The sequence below is a fragment of the Lepidochelys olivacea genome (assembly GCF_965140295.1).
Source record: "Lepidochelys olivacea isolate rLepOli2 genome assembly, chromosome: 1".
NCBI lineage: Eukaryota > Metazoa > Chordata > Testudines > Cheloniidae > Lepidochelys > Lepidochelys olivacea.
The window spans coordinates 85,206,901-85,225,032 of record NC_140411.1 but is presented as its reverse complement, the minus strand read 5'-3'; the positions used below and the strand labels follow the sequence as shown (position 1 = coordinate 85,225,032).

Below are 18,132 nucleotides of genomic sequence, written 5' to 3'. Positions count from 1 at the left end.
AAATGATTCAAACTAAGCTAACAAAAGACTGGGTCTTAAAAGAGGGAGAAATTTCTTTATAGAAATGCAATTAGTGTAGAAATGGATTAACACAGGTTTCATTAGAAGCTGCTGCAAACACACCCCACTTGCCCCAGTGATGCCATACCATCCCCGATCTCCCTGACACATATTCTCATCCCCTCCCTTACTCTTCTCCCTAATCTCTCACTCTTCTCTGACTTTTCCTCACCTCATAATACAAACATGCTGTCTCCCATTTTGACCCCTCCAATCCAGCTTCTGCCCCTTGCAGACCACTCAAATCACTCTCACCAAAATCTTTAATGACCTTATCCTAGTGACAGCTCAGAACCAGTATTCCATTCTCAACCTCCTTGACCTGTCAGCTACCTTTGACACAGTTGACCATGTTCTTCTTGTCCTCCCTTGGCTGCCATGACTCTGTCCTTTCCTGGTTCTCCCCTGCCTCTCTAATCACTCCTTCAGCAGACCCCCCTCATCCCCTTCCAACTTTCTTGGGGGAGGGTCCACCGGTTTCTGTCCTTGGTCCCTTTCTCTTATCCCTTTACACCCTCACTCTGGATAATCTCATCCACAAACACAAATTTAACTACCATCTCTATGCTGATGACCCATAAATATACTTCTTTCCTCCAGAGCTGCCTTCTGTCTAAACTGAAGTCTCAATCTGTCTCTCTAACATCTCTTTATGGATCTCTACCTGTCAACTCAAGGTCAACATGGCTAAAATAGAGCTCTTAAACTTCCCCTCAAGCCCTCCCCTTGACTCCCCTTTTTTCTAGATCACTATGGCAATATCACCAACCTACCTGTCACTCAGGCCCATAACCTGGATGTCATCATTGATTTGCCCCTCTCTCTAGGTCCTCACATCCAGGCTTATGTCTAAGTCTTGCCAATTCTCACTACATAATATCCCTAAAATGGATATCCTATCCATCCACACACCTAAAACCCTTGCCCAGGCTCTCATCATCTTGCATCTCAAATACGGCAACATCCTTTTCTCTGGCCTTGATAAAAGCAATCTTACCCTGCTCATATCCATTCAGAATGCTTCTGCAAGAGTCATTTTCCTAGCCTATTGCTTTGACTATGTGTGACGCTCCCCTGATGTTATCTGGATCAGTGATCTGCTAGGTCACTCCAATCCTCGACTCTGGGAGCCAGTCTTACCCTGCTCCACTGTGAGAAACCCCACTCCTGGGCTGTTCATGCACAGCCTCTAGCATGTAAGCTGCTCTTAGCTACGTGAGTGAGCACTTTTGGCCATCCACTGCTTGGATTGTGCAATTGAATGACACTAGGCAATATCTCTGGTCCCAGACACAACCCAAAGAACCTCCATCTTGCAGTGTCCAGTTATGCCCACTGGACACTGCAAGCTTATATGAGTTTATCAGTTTAACAAAGAAATTGATATGTACCAGGCTTGTTATCCCCAGGGAAGTCTATGACACGCTTCAAACCAAATGCACTGCTTCAGGTAGAATAAACAAACAGATTTATTAACTACAAAAGATAGATGTTAAGTGATTATAAGTCAAAGCACAGGAAGTGAGATTTGGTCAAATGAAATAAAAGCAAAATGCATTCTAAGCTGATCTTAATACTTTCAGTGCCCTTACAAATTTAGATGCGTCTCAGCACAGGCTGGCTGGTTGCTTTTCAGCCAGGCTATCCACTTTGATCAGCAGTTCAGTCACTTGGTGGTGGTGGTGTCTGTAGATATAGGTGGAAGAGAGAGAGCATGGCAAACGTCTCTCCCTTTTATCATGTTCTTTCTTTCCTTTTGGCTTTGCCCCCCCTTCAGAGTTAGGTGAGCATTACTTCATCATAGTCCCTGACTCACCAAAGGAATGAGGGTGACTCACTCAAGAGTCCAACAGATCCTTTGTTGCTACCTAGGCCAGTGTCCTTTGTTCCTGTGAGGATGGACTGGGTTTGTCACATACATGCCCCAGTGAGGTGTGAACTGCCCCTCTGCTTCTGGAGAGTTTTGCCTGGGCTTGTTTTAAGCCATGAGGACACATTTTCAGCCTCATAACTATATACATGAAATTACAACATATAACATTACTTTTACAACAATGCTCAGTGCATCATGAACCTTCCAAAGACACCCAACAAGACAAACTTTGCATTGAGTACCACACAATCATATTATAAGGATGAACATGAGGGTGCGGGGTGTTCCCCCAAGGTACAGAGTGTCACACTAGGTCCCCTCTGTCTGGGCTTCCCTCCACTGGCTCCCACTTTTCTATCACATCAAACACAAGCTTCTTGTCTTCACTTTCAAGGCCAACCCAAAATATCATCTCTCATTCACTTTCAAGATGTCAGCTCCTATCTCCATCATCCACTTTTTAAATTTTAAAACAAGCATCTTAAACATCCATAAAGCTACCTCATTATCCTCCTTCAAAATCTTCCTTTACTCTGATACCTACAAAAAGCTTGGCAATGTCTAGGCTGTTGCCTATCATCCTGACCAATATTATTTTAATTGCTTCCTTGTAATCCCCTATCTAATTGTTGGTTTCCATCTGTAGTCTCTTGCTTTAATCTTAGACTGTAAATTCTTTGGGGGCAGGGACCATCTTTTTGTTCTGTGTTTGTACAGTGCCTAGCAGAGTGAGGTGGTAGTCCATGCCTAGGGCTCCTAGGTGCTATGATAAAACAAATAAATAATAAATAATAATAATAATTAATAATATCAAAAAGAGAGAGATTAGCATGTGGATGAAAAAACACACAGGGCTATACACTCATCTTCATGTGAAAATTTATGGAGAATGGGGAGCCACCATGTTACCATGTGAAGCTGTTTCTGGGCTACAGCTCCGCATGTTTTCCCATCTAGTATGTAGGCTAGAAGCAGAAACAATAGCTAATGAGTGGGACTGCCAGCATAACAAAAAGCTGAAATACAGAGGAACAATAGGGTCAGATTCCATGGATTTTGTTCTGGCCAAGATTCTCCCTCACTCAGCCCTAGTAGCATAGCTCTGCCATGATGATATTGGTTGGGCCCATAAGTCTCCAGAGAGTGAAAAGCCATGGAAGAGGTACTCATAGGCTCACCTCACTATTAAAGGAAGATGCTTTCTACACTGTGACTTACTCCACTCTGCAAAGGGAAATGGATGTGGTAATGCTGCTCTTCCATCTACTCCTCTGTCTTTGGCTATGACCTCCAGTTGTGAAGACAGCTACATGGCAGCCATGAAGGAGTAGTGCTTGCTATATACTGTGGAGTATGCTACCACATAGCCATCTTTTGCATTTGTACATCCCCCATTGCAGCGAAGGGCAACCTGTGGCCCGTGGGCTGCACACAGCCTGTCAGGGTAATCCGCTGGTGTGTCATGAGACAGTGTTTAGATTAATCATCCACAGGCATGGCCGCCCTCAGCTCCCAGTGGCCATGGTTTGCAGGGATGTACTGGCTGCCGCTTCCCGCAGTTCCCATTGGCCAGGAACAGCAAACTGCACGAGCTGTTGGGGGGCTGTGCTTGTGGACCATCAACCCATGGGCCGCAGGTTGCCCACCACTGCCCCATTGGTTTCCCATAATTTGTCCATACCATACAGTAGATGAAGGACCATGTGACCTTTCTAAAAATGTGAGTAGGATATTCTGTCCTGACTTATATTTCCAACATTTAATTTCTCCATAAGGTCCACGTCTATTTATTAGCACATTTTAAAATTGTACTCACTGGAATAGCCTTATTGGGGCTGGGAAGACAGAGAGAGAGAGAGAAATCATTCAGTCATATTACACAATGCTCAGTGCAACGCATATATGGCTAAAGAATGCACACCATCGTGGAAGGCCTTTTGTTTGGCAGTTAGAAGATACTTACAACTTACTGGTTCCTTTTCCTTCTAAGATACTATAATGCCGAACATGGGGTTTTGTTTTTTTTTAATTACGTATTCTCTCTTTTCCGAGAGACTGTAGGAAAGGTTAAAGTGAGTGTCATTTGGGCACTGAGCAAAGAAAATGTGTGGCTATTATTCCATTAATGTATTATTCAAGAGGAACAGCAATTAATTCTAATTAAATATATTGTCCAAGCCATATTAAAAATAACAGATTATCTCCCTCTGTGGTGCTTGTCACTTCCTGTAGGCATTATTTTACCTTAGAGACTAACCAATTTATTTGAGCATAAGCTTTCATGAGCTACAGCTCACTTCATCGGATGCATACTGTGGAAAGTATAGAAGATCTTTTTATACACACAAAGCATGAAAAAATGGGTGTTTACCACTACAAAAGGTTTTCTGTCCCCCCACCCCACTCTCCTCCTGGTAATAGCTTATCTAAAGTGATCACTCTCCTTACAATGTGTATGATAATCAAGGTGGGCCATTTCCAGCACAAATCTAGGGTTTAACAAGAACGTCTGGGGGGGGGGGAGAGGGTAGGAAAAAACAAGGGGAAGTCTTCTATACTTTCCACAGTATGCATCCAATGAAGTGAGCTGTAGCTCACGAAAGCTTATGCTCAAATAAATTGGTTAGTCTCTTAGGTGCCACAAGTACTCCTTTTCTTTTTGTGAATACAAACTAACACAGCTGTTACTCTGAAACCTGTCATTATTTTACCTGTAATTCTGAACCACTAACATCACTATTCCAATCATTTGAAATATACTAAATATGAAATACATGGAGAATGAATCAAGGCAAAAGGATGTGCCATTTTGAACCCATCTTTAATGACACTTATTTAGCAAAATGGATTATCATGAGGCAGGAGGTGCATGTTGTCAACCCTTCCTTGAACAGACTGCAGACCTACATAAAACAGTAATTTATGCCAGCTATTCTGCTTGATGGAAAACTACACTATTCTAAAGTATTTTAATCTTATTGGAACTATTTGTTTCATTTAAATTTGAAAATAGCTTTTGAAAGCCCCTACATGTACAGCATTCCTGGACTCCTTCTAGGGAGTAATGGAAACCTTCAAGTAAGGAGAGAGGGGACTTACAAAGTTATTATGTTTTTTCTTGGTATTAAACTAGCTTAAGATATGTAGACTATATGCCCAATAGTTGGAACAGTTAAACAAGCAGCCCATAGGTGCTGGAACTATGGGTACTGGGAGTGTTGCTGCACCTCCTGGCTTGAAGTAGTTTCCATCATATACATGGTTTACAGATTGGTTCAATGGCTCTCAGCACCCCTACTATACAAATTGTTCCAGCACCCCTAAGCAGCCTGGTAATCAAGTCCAAAAATAACCATGTTAAGGGACTAAACTAAGTACAGGATACCTAGCCCTCCTGAAAGCCATGTTCTCCATGTTATTTTGATATTCTGTGTGTACTCTTGGGAAGTTTCAAAGAGGAGCAATCTTTGCAAAAAGTGTACTTGGCTAGTATTCTGCTTGATCTTATTGTCATAATGCCAAATTCTACCTTTGAAACTGCACAGCTAACTTTCTCTGGGTTAAATATACTATTACCAATGGACTTAGGTTGCCTTGCACCAGCCGTGAATTTGGCACACTGTGTGCCTAGCCAAGTGCAGATTTTTGGTCCAGTGTCCTGTGCTTATGATTAAGGCTACATTTTAGTCATGGGTATTTTTAGTAAATATCAAGGACAGGTGTTGGGCAGTAAACAAAAATTCATGGCCCGTGACCTGTCCATAACTTTTATTAAAAATACCTGTGACTAAAACTTGGGCAGGGGCCAAAGGTGCTCTAAGTGGGGGGAGGTCTGGAGGGTGCTGTGGGTGCTGGGGAAGGTGGCCTGGGACCCCGCTGGTGCAGGGCAGGAGGGAGCCGGGCTGCAGCACATGTCCCAGGACCCCTGCCATGAAAGGATGGGCTGTCTCTGCAAGACCAGTTAGAAGATGGGCTATGAGAGCAGAAACATTTTTTAAATACAGCTGGGCCTGACTCGGCTGCGCATAGTCAAGAGTGAGAGTCTCAAAGAAGCTGATTGTGGCTTCCTGATTCTGGAGTTTGTTCTATGCTTCTTATGACACGGACTAGAACAGTCACAGGGGTTTCTTCTCTAATCTGCCCTCACAGGCAGACAGCCCCTTGGAGTCAGAGCCAGCTAGGGATTGCTAGATTGCAGTGCACTCCAGTTGTCCACTTTTCTTACCCCTGGCATGCCCCCTGTGCAGACAGCCAGTGATTCTGGCTTTACCCTAGATGAAGTTCCCTCCCTCCCTGCACCAGAGTTCTAAACTGGAGGTGTCCAGCAAAGTAATAAAGCATGTGTATAATAATTTAAAGCACATGAGCAGTCCCATGTGACACTACTTATGTGCATAAAGATATGCTTAAATACCTTCCTAAATCAGGGCCTCTAGCACCATTATCACTCTCTGGTCCTTGTATTCAGGTGTGGCAGGAACAGGAACTGAGCCTCTCCCTGCATGAATGTGCATGGTGAGGAAGGCTTCTTTTACCTTCTCCCTGCCATTCTAGCATACCAGCCCAGGGCCAGCTACGATCTGATGCTTTGCTATCCACAGCTTCAGAAAGGATTCCACACGCTACTGTGTGACTTTGTGCACAACCAGTGCACTCAGAATACATTTAAATACTTAATTGTGCTTCACCCCCAAATGCAATGGAAGTTGTTTGCAAAATTGTGTTTCCTTTTGGCTCATCGCAGATTTAGAATGTTTTCTTCTTTCAACTATCAGAAATAAGGCTATCGGCATCCCTCCTTGGTAATATGCACTCTGGATCTTAATCATCTATTTACACAGACATTTCCTCTTTAAAAATAAATGTGGGGCAAAATAGAATAAATATTCATTTCGAAATCAAATGTTTATATTTCGGAAAATGCCTGTTTACCAGGAATTCTCCAAACAGCTTGATATTCTCCAGCTGCAGGGAAGGGTTCCATTAAACTGCCTTTATAGTTGTTGCTGCGGCAAATAGACTGTCTGTTGGGTAATGAGTAAGTTAGGGTTTCAGGTTACAACAAATCCTTCTTTCTATCTGTAACAGAAAGACTGTGGTGGTATAAATTAACTGGTTTCAGAGCAGTAGCCATGTTAGTCTGTATCCACAAAAAGAAAAGGAGGACTTGTGGCACCTTAAAGACTAACACATTTATTTGAGCATAAACTTTCGTGAGCTACAGCTCACTTCATTGGATTCATACAGTGGAAAATACAGTTGGGAGATTTTATATACACAGAGAACATGAAACAATGGGTGTTACCATACACACTATAATGAGAGTGATCAGGTAAGGTGAGCTCTTACCAGCAGGAGAGGGAAAAAAAAACCTTTTTTAATGATAATCAAGGTGGGCCATTTCCAGCAGTTGACAAGAACGTCTGAGGAATATTCGGGGGTGGAGGGGGAAATAAACATGGGGAAATAATTTTACTTTATGTCAAGATACATTCACTCCCAGTCTTTATTCAAGCTTAATGTAATTGTGTCCAGTTTGCAAATTAATTCCAATTCAGCAGTCTCTCATTGGAGTCTGTTTTTGAAATTTGTTTGTTGTAATATTGTGACTTTTAGATCTGTAATTGAGTGACCAAAGAGATTGACGTGTTCTCCGACTGGTTTTTGAATGTTATAATTCTTGACGTCTGATTTGTGTCCATTTATTCTTTTACGTAGAAACTGTCCGGTTTGGCCAATGTACATGGCAGGGGGGCATTACTGGCACATGATGGCATATATCACATTGGTAGATGTGCAGGTGAACGAGCCTCTGATAGTGTGGCTGATGTGATTAGGCCATATGATGGTGTCCCCTGAATAGAATAAAAACTGGGAGTGGATGTGTCATTACATAAAGTAAAACTATTTCCCCAGGTTTATTTTTCCCCGCCTACTGTTCCTCACATGTTCTTGTCAACTGCTGGAAATGGCCCACCTTGATTATCACTACAAAAGGTTTTTTTTCTCTCCTGCTGGTAATACCTAACGTTACCTGATCACTCTTGTTACAGTGTGTATGGTAACACCCATTGTTTCATGTTCTCTATGCATATAAATCTCCCCACTGTATTTTCCACTTCTTGCATCCAATGAAGTGAGCTGTAGCTCACGAAAGCTTATGCTCAAATAAATTTGTTAATCTGTAAGGTGCCAGAAGTACTCCTTTTTTTTAAATTAACTGGTTAGCTGATGAAAGGGCATGATAACACCACAAGGAATGCAAAACCTGTTGATCTCTATATACAATGTAACAATGCATGTTTGCTTGTGTGTGTGTGTGTGTGTGTGTGTGTGTGAGAGAGAGAGAGAGAGAGAGATGGATAAGAATGTAACAGCCTGCAAAATAAGCCTAACTCTTAAGCACTGATTCCTCTTACAGCAGTCTGAAAAACAGCATATCCAGTGCCCTGCTTGGCTGACAATACTTTACATTCTATGGTTTTTTACATGGCTGCTCCTTTAACAGAAACTTAGCTGGATTTTTGAAACAATTTTTCTCCAGTAGTAATGGGGGAAACTAGCAAGTAAAATGCTGACTATCATCTCGCAAATCTGTGGAGGTGGATGAAGACTAAATGGACCCCACATTCACTACAGTATTTTTGCCAGCTCCAAAACATATTTATTTCAGTTTACCATCTCTCTCCTCTAGTGCCTTGGTGTTTCTCCCAAGCCCCCCTTAAACAGACTCTTTCTTCCTGGACTCCCCACTATCTCCCCTAATGAATTCCTCGATCTTTCTCTTGTAGCGTCCCAGATAAGTGCATGGTATCTCACTGACTCAGTGATCCACATGACTCCCACACACAACCTGTCCTGGATCCAAGGATCCTGCCTTAATCTGCTGCTGTGAAATCTCCCAGACCCTAAGCAAATAAATGTCAAAAGATAAAACCCTACTCATGACACGGAGCGCTGGAATGAATTTGATGATTATTTTTGTTAGTGGCAGTTTAGGAGGGAAAAATATATATTGGCTATATCCAGCATATTTCTCTGAATCATTATCTGCCCATTTGAATGCATCCAAATTACCAACATTATTTTGTAATCCACAGATCTGCTGCATCCTTTATTCTGTTCTATTGAGTCTATTCATGACTAGGGTTTATCTTCTGACATTTATCTAGAAAAAGCCTCACATTAAGTTCCAATTAAAGCCAAAATGTAGCAACCTGTCTGGGAGAACAGTAGCACCGATAATAAAACACAGGTTTTTCTCTGTGGCATAGTAATAGAGATCTGAAAACTAGCCCACCATGCTAGCAACTCCTCTAGAATTAACGTACAAGGTATTTAGCTGACCTGCTGTCATACTTGACTGAGATTGAATTACCATTCTGGAGGACTACTCTCAAAAGTGAAGGTGCTTTGGTCTACTTGAAGTGGGGTGGCTTAAATGGTCATGTGACAAAGATAAGTTGATTCAGTAAAAGATATTACCTCACCCATCTTGTCTCTCTCATGTAACAATCAAGGCCACCCAGAATGAAAACATCTTCAGTAGCATCTGCTCAGGGAAGTAAATAGACACCTGCAGATATAAAATACAAAAGTCAGTATAGCACTATTAGGTGTGCTATCATCATAGACCCAGTTCAGCTACTCTTACTCAGATAAGTAATACTTTAATTCAGAAGTAGTCCCATTGATTTCAATAGGAACCTCTCTCATACAATCCATAATGATCCCTTCTGACCTTAAACATCTATTTAATGTAAGGATTACAGAATAAATACCTCAGTGTATAAATCAGGGCCTGACATCTTTCTACTTACACTACAGTAGATTTAACTCAGGGTCATTTTTGCTAGTCCATCTCCTACATAGAAGTAATTCATTGGCTAAAGTCCAACGTTCCTCAAACCATCCTTACACCTATTCTATATTCCATCTCTCATCTTCCTTCTAGTTTAGCCATATTGTAATTGTTGAAGTCTCTCTTGTAAGCCATAGAAAATGATGTCTAGTATCGTGGGTAGCCGTGTTAGTCTGTATCCACAAAAACAACAAGGAGTCTGGTGGCACCTTAAAGACTATTATTTGGGCATAAGCTTTAGTGGGTAAAAAACCCATTTCTTCAGATTCAACATGCATAAAAAAGTGGTTTTTTTTTACCCACAAAAGCTTATGCCCAAATAAATGTTAGTCTCCTTGGTGTTGTTGTTTTATATAGAAAATGATGTTTCCTTGATGCTATTGTTAAATTGAATCCTTCTCTCTTGCTATTTGAGCGAGCAAAAGAGAGAGAGAGAGATTGTTCCTAGCACATAATTAAATGGGTTTTTATTCAAAGTGTATGTCACAGCTGTAAGCTTTATGCATTACAGCTATGCTCCCCTGGCATAATGGAACTCTCCTCAAGAAGGGTAAAGCTTGTCTGCGTGGGAGAGAGAACTTTCTTGAGGGCCAGTCCGAGACTGTGGAATGAACTCCCCAGGAATTAAGGACTACCACAAACCTCACCTCTTTCTGCTGCAAGTACAAGGCAAATTTCTTTTAGCTTGCTTTCTCTAATAAATACATAGAATCATGTATATTAATACAAACAACCCCTGCCAAAAAAACCCAAACTCAACAAAAGAGCCCAACTGAAACAAGACACTCCACTCCACATGCTTCTCCCCTTGGAGAGACAATGAATGAAAAAGCAGCAAATGACAGATGTTAGTCACGTTGCTTAATTCACAACTGGAAGGTGCTCAGAGTAGTGTGAGAACCTGTATAGAATAGCACGTGTGTGTTTGGTTTGCAATGCAGGTCAGAATATGCAAAAGAGCTCAGTGCAAGGTTGATGTTGAACTCTTGAAAATCTAACACTTATATAGGTACATTAGGGTATGTCTATACTGCAGTTGGAGAAGTGATTTGCTGCTTTTGTAGACAAAGCCATGCAAGCTTTAATCTAGGTAGCTCACTAAAAATAGCAGTGAAGACATGGTGGCATAAGCTAGAAACATGAGTTTGTAACCAGGGTTCCTGGCAGGCGTGTACAGCCCATAGAATATCAGGGTTGGAAGGGACCTCAGGAGGTCATCTACTCCAACCCCCTGCTCAAAGCAGTACCAATCCCCAACTAAATCATCCCAGCCAGAGCTTTGTCAAGCCTGACCTTAAAAACTTCAAAGGAAGGAGATTCCACCACCTCCCTAGGTAACGTATTCCAGTGCTTCACCACCCTCCTAGTGAAAAAGTTTTTCCTAATATCCAACTTAAACCTCCCCCACTGCAACTTGAGACCATTGCTCCTCGTTCTGCCATCTGCTACCACTGAGAACAGTCTAGATCCACCCTCTTTGGAACCCCCTTTCAGTTAGTTGAAAGCAGCTATCAAATCCCCCCTCATTCTTCTCTTCCGCAGACTAAACAATCCCAGTTCCCTCAGCCTCTCCTCATAAGTCATGTGTTCCAGTCCCCTAATCATTTTTGTTGCCCTCCACTGGACATTTTTCAATTTCTCCACATCCTTCTTGTAGTGTGGGGCCCAAAACTGGACACAGTACTCCAGATGAGGCCTCACCAATGTCGAATAGAGGGGAACGATTACATCCCTCGATCTGCTGGCAATGCCCCTACTTATACATTCCAAAATGCCATTGGCCTTCTTGGCAATAAGGGCACACTGTTGACTCATATCCAGCTTCTCATCCACTGTAACCCCTAGGTCCTTTTCTGCAGAACTGCTGCCAAGCCATTCGGTCCCTAGTCTGTAGCGGTGTATTGGATTCTTCCGTCCTAAGTGCAGGACTCTGCAGTTGTCCTTGTTGAACCTAATCAGATTTCTTTTGGCCCAATCCTCTAATTTATCTAGGGCCCTCTGTATCCTATCCCTACCCTCCAGCGTATCTACCTCTCCCAGTTTAGTGTCATCTGCAAACTTGCAAAGGGTGCAATCCACACCATCCTCCAGATTATTTATGAAGATATTGAACAAAACCGGCCCCAGGACGACCCTTGGGGCACTCCACTTGATACCGGCTGTCAACTAGACATGGAGCCATTGGTCACTGCCCACTGAGCCCGACAATCTAGCCAACTTTCTAGCGACCTTATAGTCCATTCATCCAGCCCATACCTCTTTAACTTGCTGGCAAGAATACTGTGGGAGACAGTGTCAAAAGCTTTGCTAAAGTCAAGGAACAACACATCCACTGCTTTCCCCTCATCCACAGAGCCATTTATCTCATCACAGAAGGCAATTAGGTTACTCAGACATGACTTGCCCTTGGTGAATCCATGCTGACTGTTCCTGATCGCTTTCCTTTCCTCTAAAGTGCTGCAGAATTGATTTCTTGAGGACCTGCTCCATGATTTTTCAGGGACTGAGGTGAGGCTGACTGGCCTGTAGTTCCCTGGATCCTCCTCCTTCCCTTTTTTAAAGATGGGCACTACATTAGCCTTTTTCCAGTTGTCCAGGACTTCCCCTGATCACCATGAGTTTTCAAAGATAATGGCCAATGGCTCTGCAATCACATCTGCCAACTCCTTTAGCACTCTTGGATGCAGCACATCCGGCCCCATGGACTTGTGCTTGTTCAGCTTTTCTAAATACTCCCAAACCACTTCTTTCTTCACAGGGGGCTGGTCACCTCCTCCCCATGATGTGCTGCCCAGTGCAGTAATCTGGTAGCTGACCTTGTTCGTGAAGACAGAGGCAAAAAAAGCATTGAGTACATTAGCTTTCTCCACATCCTCTGTCACTAGGTTGCCTCCCTCATTCAGTAAGGGGCCCACACTTTCCTTGACTTTCTTCTTGTTGCTAACCTACCCAAAGAAACCCTTCCTGTTACTCTTAACATCTCTTGCTAGCTGCAACTCCAGGTGTTGTTTGGCCTTCCTGATTTCACTCCTGCGTGCCCGAGCAATATTTTTATACTCTTCCCTGGTCATTTGTCCAATCTTCCACTTCTTGTAAGCTTCTTTTTTTGTGTTTAAGATCAGCAAGGATTTCACTGTTAAGCCAAGCTGGTCGCCTGCCATATTTACTATTCTTTCTATACATTGGGATGGTTTGTCCCTGTAACCTCAATAAGGATCCTTTAAAATACAGCCAGCTCTCCTGGACTCCTTCCCCCCTCATATTATTCTCCCAGGGGATCATCAGTTCCCTGAGGTTGTCAAAGTCTGTTTTTCTGAAGTCCAGGGTCCGTATTCTGCTGCTCTCCTTTCTTCCCTGTGTCAGGATCCTGAACTCGACCATCTCCTGGTCATTGCCTCCCAGGTTCCCATCCACTTTTGCTTCCCCTACTAATTCTTCCCAGTTTGTGAGCAGCAGGTCAAGAAGAGCTCTGCCCCTAGTTGGCTCCTCCAGCACTTGCACCAGGAAATTGTCCCCTACTCTTTCCAAAAACTTCCTGGATTATCTGTGCACTGCTGCATTGCACTCCCAGCAGATATCACGGTGATTGAAGTCTCCCATGAGAACCAGGGCCTGTTATCTAGTAAGTTCCATTAGTTGCCGGAAGAAAGCCTCGTCCACCTCATCCCCCTGGTCTGGTGGTCTATAGCAGACTCCCACCTGACATCACCCTTGTTGCTCACACTTCTAAACTTAATCGAGAGACTCTCAGGTTTTTCTGCAGTTTCATACTGGAGCTCTGAGCAGTCATACTGCTCCCTTACATACAGTGCTACTCCCCCACCTTTTCTGCCCTGCCTGTCCTTCCTGAACAGTTTATATCCATCCATGACAGTACTCCAGTCATGTGAGTTATCCCACCAAGTCTCTGTTTTCCAATCACATCATAATTCCTTGACTGTGCCAGGACTTTCAGTTCTCCCTGCTTGTTTCCCAGGCTTCTTGCATTTGTATATAGGCACTTGAGATAACTTGCTGTTTGTCCTGCTTTCTTAGCATAAGACAGGAGCCCTCCCCTCTCGTGCTCTCCTGCTCGTGCTTCCTCCCTGTATCCCACATCCCCACTTACCTCAGGGCTTTGGTCTCCTTCCCCAGTGAACCTAGTTTAAAGCCCTCCTCACTAGGTTAACCAGCCTACTTGCAAAGGGCTCTTCCTGCTCTTCGCTAGGTGAAGAGCATCTCTGCCTAGCACTCCTCCTTCTTGGAACACCATGCCATGGTCAAAGAATCCAAAGCCTTCTCTCTGACACCACCTGCATAGCCATTTGTTGACTTCCACGATTCGACGGTCTCTACCCAGGCCTTTTCCTTCCACGGGGAGGATGGATGAGAACACCACTTGCACCTCAAACTCCTTTATCCTTCTTCCCAGAGCCACATAGTCTGCAGTGATCCACTCAAGGTTATTCTTGGCAGTATCATGGGTGCCCACGTGGAGAAGCAGGAAGGGGTAGCGATCTGAGAGCTTGATGAGTCTCGGCAGTCTCTCCGTCACACCGTGAATCCTAGCTCCTGGCAAGCAGCAGACTTCTTGGTTTTCCCGGTCGGGGCGGCAGAGAGATGACTCAGTCCCCCTGAGGAGAGAGTCCCCGACCACCACCACCCGCCTCCTTCTCTTGGGAGCAGTAGTCGTGGAACCCCCATCCCTAGGACAATGCATCTCATTCCTTCCAATCGGTGGAGTCTCCTTCTGTATCCTTCCCTCAGATGCATCTAGTCCACTCTCCGCATTAGTACCTGTGGAGAGAACATGAAAACGGTTGCTTATCTGTATCTGTGTTGTTGGTAAATGGACGCTCCCCTTTCTTCTTCTGGAGGTCACATGCTGTCAAGTTTCTTCACTGCCCTCCTGTCCCCACAGTGCAGCCTGCTCTGAATCTTCAGAACATTGTGCCTGTAGAAGCATATCCTGACGTCTGTCCAGGAAATCTTCAGTTTCTCTTACGCAACGCAGGATCGATACTTGTTTCTCCAGACCTTGAACCTTCTCTTCCAATATGGAGACCAGCTTGCACTTTGTACAGTCAAAGTCGCTTCTGTCCTGTGGAAGAAAGACAAACGTGGCACATCCAGTGCAGGTCACAACAGCTGAATACTCACCATCCATATTACCTTCCTTCTACGAGCTTCCTCAGGAGTTGTAGTAACTACTCAGAGAAGCGGGCAAGATGTAAGCCTCAGTGGGCTCCCCCAGGTGAACTCCCAGGCGAACTCCCTCTGTCAGCCTCTCTGCTGTTCACCACTCAGCTGGTTCGCAGCTGACTGGCTTTTTATAACAGTCAGGCCCCCTCAAGGCTCATCTGGAACAAAGCACTCCCAATTCACACTTTTCAAACAACCAATCAAGCACACGGTCAAACTGTCCCCACAACCGACACTCAGATACTAACCAACACAGCCTCCCTAATGCAGCCCTTACTGTATCTCCTCCCAGACAGATCCCAGGCAAACTCCCTCTGTTAGCCTCTCTGCTGTTCGCTCATGTTGAAACCTATACTGCTGTATCTTCACTGCCATATTTAGCCACACCAGCTAGATTACAGCTAGTACTGATATGCCTACATGAGCTGCAATCACACCTCCTGTCACAGTTTAGACATATCCTAAATGGGAGCTGATCTCTTTTGAAAACTTGATCACTAGTGACTAATCCTACTCTCAATGATATATGTAACAAAGCTCTTATTGAGTTTGAGCAGGATTGCATTTCTATTTATGGTCTGATCATGTTCATGTTGAATCAATTGGATGTTTGCCATTGATTTCATCAAGAGGAGGTTCCTTTACCTTCTCCGGTAGACAAGAAAGTTGTATCAGTCCTTTTAAGTTGAGAACTGTACAGGTGAAGAGGAAGCACATGATGGTATCTCCCGTTTGGAAGCTTCTCCATGATGCTGAGAAAGTAGTAGTGTGAGCTTCTGGGGAAATTTTCTGCCAAGGAGTCATAATCTTTGGCACTCTGAAATTTGATTTGTTTTAACTGAATGCTTAACTTCTCTTGTTGATATTGTGACAGACCCAGACCAGTGGGGTACAGGAGTCTGGTCCTATTGGGATCCAGGACGTGGGCGGGCAGAGCTCATCCACTACAAAAGGATCCCCCCCCCCCAGCCTAAGGGGGAGATCCACAGGGCCTGGAGAGCCAACTAATTACGGGGGACAACAAATGAAAAACAGGGACGGGAGTGCGGTCAAAGGGTCAAATGAAGGGAACCGGACGGGGACACCGAGCAGAGAACCCCGGACAGCTACAGGAGTCTGGTCCTATTGGGAATCCAGGACGTGGGCGGGCAGAGCTCGTCCAGTACAAAAGGATCCCCCCCCAGCCTAAGGGGGAGATCCACAGGGCCTTGAGAGCCAACTAATTACGGGGGACAACGAATGAAAAACAGGGACGGGAGTGCGGTCAAAGGGTCAAACGAAGGGAACCGGACGGGGACACCGAGCAGAGAACCCCGGACAGCTACAGGAGTCTGGTCCTATTGGGAATCCAGGACATGGGCGGGCAGAGCTCGTCCACTACAAAAGGATCCCCCCCCAGCCTAAGGGGGAGATCCACAGGGCCTGGAGAGCCAACTAATTATGGGGGACAACGAATGAAAAACAGGGACGGGAGTGCGGTCAAAGGGTCAAACGAAGGGAACTGGACGGGGACACCGAGCAGAGAACCCCGGACAGCTACAGGAGTCTGGTCCTATTGGGAATCCAGGACGTGGGCGGGCAGAGCTCGTCCACTACAAAAGGATCCCCCCCCAGCCTAAGGGGGAGATCCACAGGGCCTGGAGAGCCAACTAATTACGGGGGACAACGAATGAAAAACAGGGACGGGAGTGCGGTCAAAGGGTCAAACGAAGGGAACTGGACGGGGACACCGAGCAGAGAACCCCGGACAGCTACAGGAGTCTGGTCCTATTGGGAATCCAGGACGTGGGCGGGCAGAGCTCGTCCACTACAAAAGGATCCCCCCACAGCCTAAGGGGGAGATCCACAGGGCCTGGAGAGCCAACTAATTACGGGGGACAACTAATGAAAAACAGGGACGGGAGTGCAGTCAAAGGGTCAAACGAAGGGAACCGGACGGGGACACCGAGCAGAGAACCCCGGACAGCTACAGGAGTCTGGTCCTATTGGGAATCCAGGACGTGGGCGGGCAGAGCTCGTCCACTACAAAAGGATCCCCCCACAGCCTGAGGGGGAGATCCACAGGGCCTGGAGAACCAACTAATTACGGGGGACAACTAATGAAAAACAGGGACGGGAGTGCGGTCAAAGGGTCAAACGAAGGGAACCGGACGGGGACACCGAGCAGAGAACCCCGGACAGCTACAGGAGTCTGGTCCTATTGGGAAATATACTGGCCACTAGATTAATAGTTTTCTGTTCCCTAGGTGACCAGAGCAGGGGCTGCCCTAGAGCAATCAAGAACCTGCTAGAACCAATTAAGGCAGCCAAGCTAATCAAGACACCTGGAGCCAATTAAGAACTTTCTAGAATCAATTATGGCAGGCAGGCTAATCAGGACACCTGGTTTAAAAATGACTTCCCATCAGTTAGTAGGGGGTGTGTGTAAGGAGCTGGGAATGAGATCATGTGCTGCTGGAGGACTGAGGAGTACAAGCATTATCAGACACCAGGAGGAAGGTCCTGTGGTGAGGATAAAGAAGGTTTTGGGAGGAGGCCATGGGGAAGTAGTCCAGGGAGTTGTAGCTGTCATGCAGCTATTACAGCAGGCACTCTAGACAGCTGCTATCCACAGGGCCCTGGGCTGGAACCTGGAGTAGAGGGCAGGCCCGGGTTCCCCCCAAACCTTCCCAACTCCTGATCAGACCCAGGAGGAGTTGATCTGGACTGTGGGTTCCACCAGAGGGAAGGTCTCTGGGCTGTTCCCCAACCTACATGGTGGATCAGCAGAGACTGCAGGGGTTGTTTTTCCCTTTTCCCCCATGCTGGCCAGTGATTAGCTCATCTGAGTGAATGGCAGATTTGAGCCATGAAAGTGGCCAAACCGAGGACTGCCGTGAATCTCTGAGGCAAGCAAATCCGCCAATAAGCACAGGACCCACCAAGTTCTAGGCATTATCCTGTCCTAGGTCAACTTCTCCAAAAGTTGCATCCCTTTCCTTCCTTACCCAATATATCTATCCTTACGCAATACATCTATCCATTTTTGCCCATCTAGCAATACTAGCCCATCCCAGGTTTTACTTTTAAAATTATTTGTTTAACATTTTGCAGTTATGATTTCTCTTAAGTTATATTTTTTTTATAAAAATATCTCTTTTGGAGTTGCTCTTCCTTG

At 44.9% G+C, this 18,132-nt stretch overlaps 1 protein-coding gene across 1 annotated transcript in view; it reads right to left on the bottom strand.

Annotated features, from left to right (window-relative positions):
• Positions 1 to 18,132, bottom strand: part of LOC311514966 (uncharacterized protein) — a 414,125-nt gene that overhangs the window by 197,308 nt on the left and 198,685 nt on the right. Inside the window, exon 7 of the mRNA XM_084617718.1 lies at positions 9,419 to 9,509. The gene's annotated coding sequence lies outside the window, so the exon portion shown is untranslated. The remainder of the gene's footprint in view (positions 1 to 9,418; positions 9,510 to 18,132) is intronic.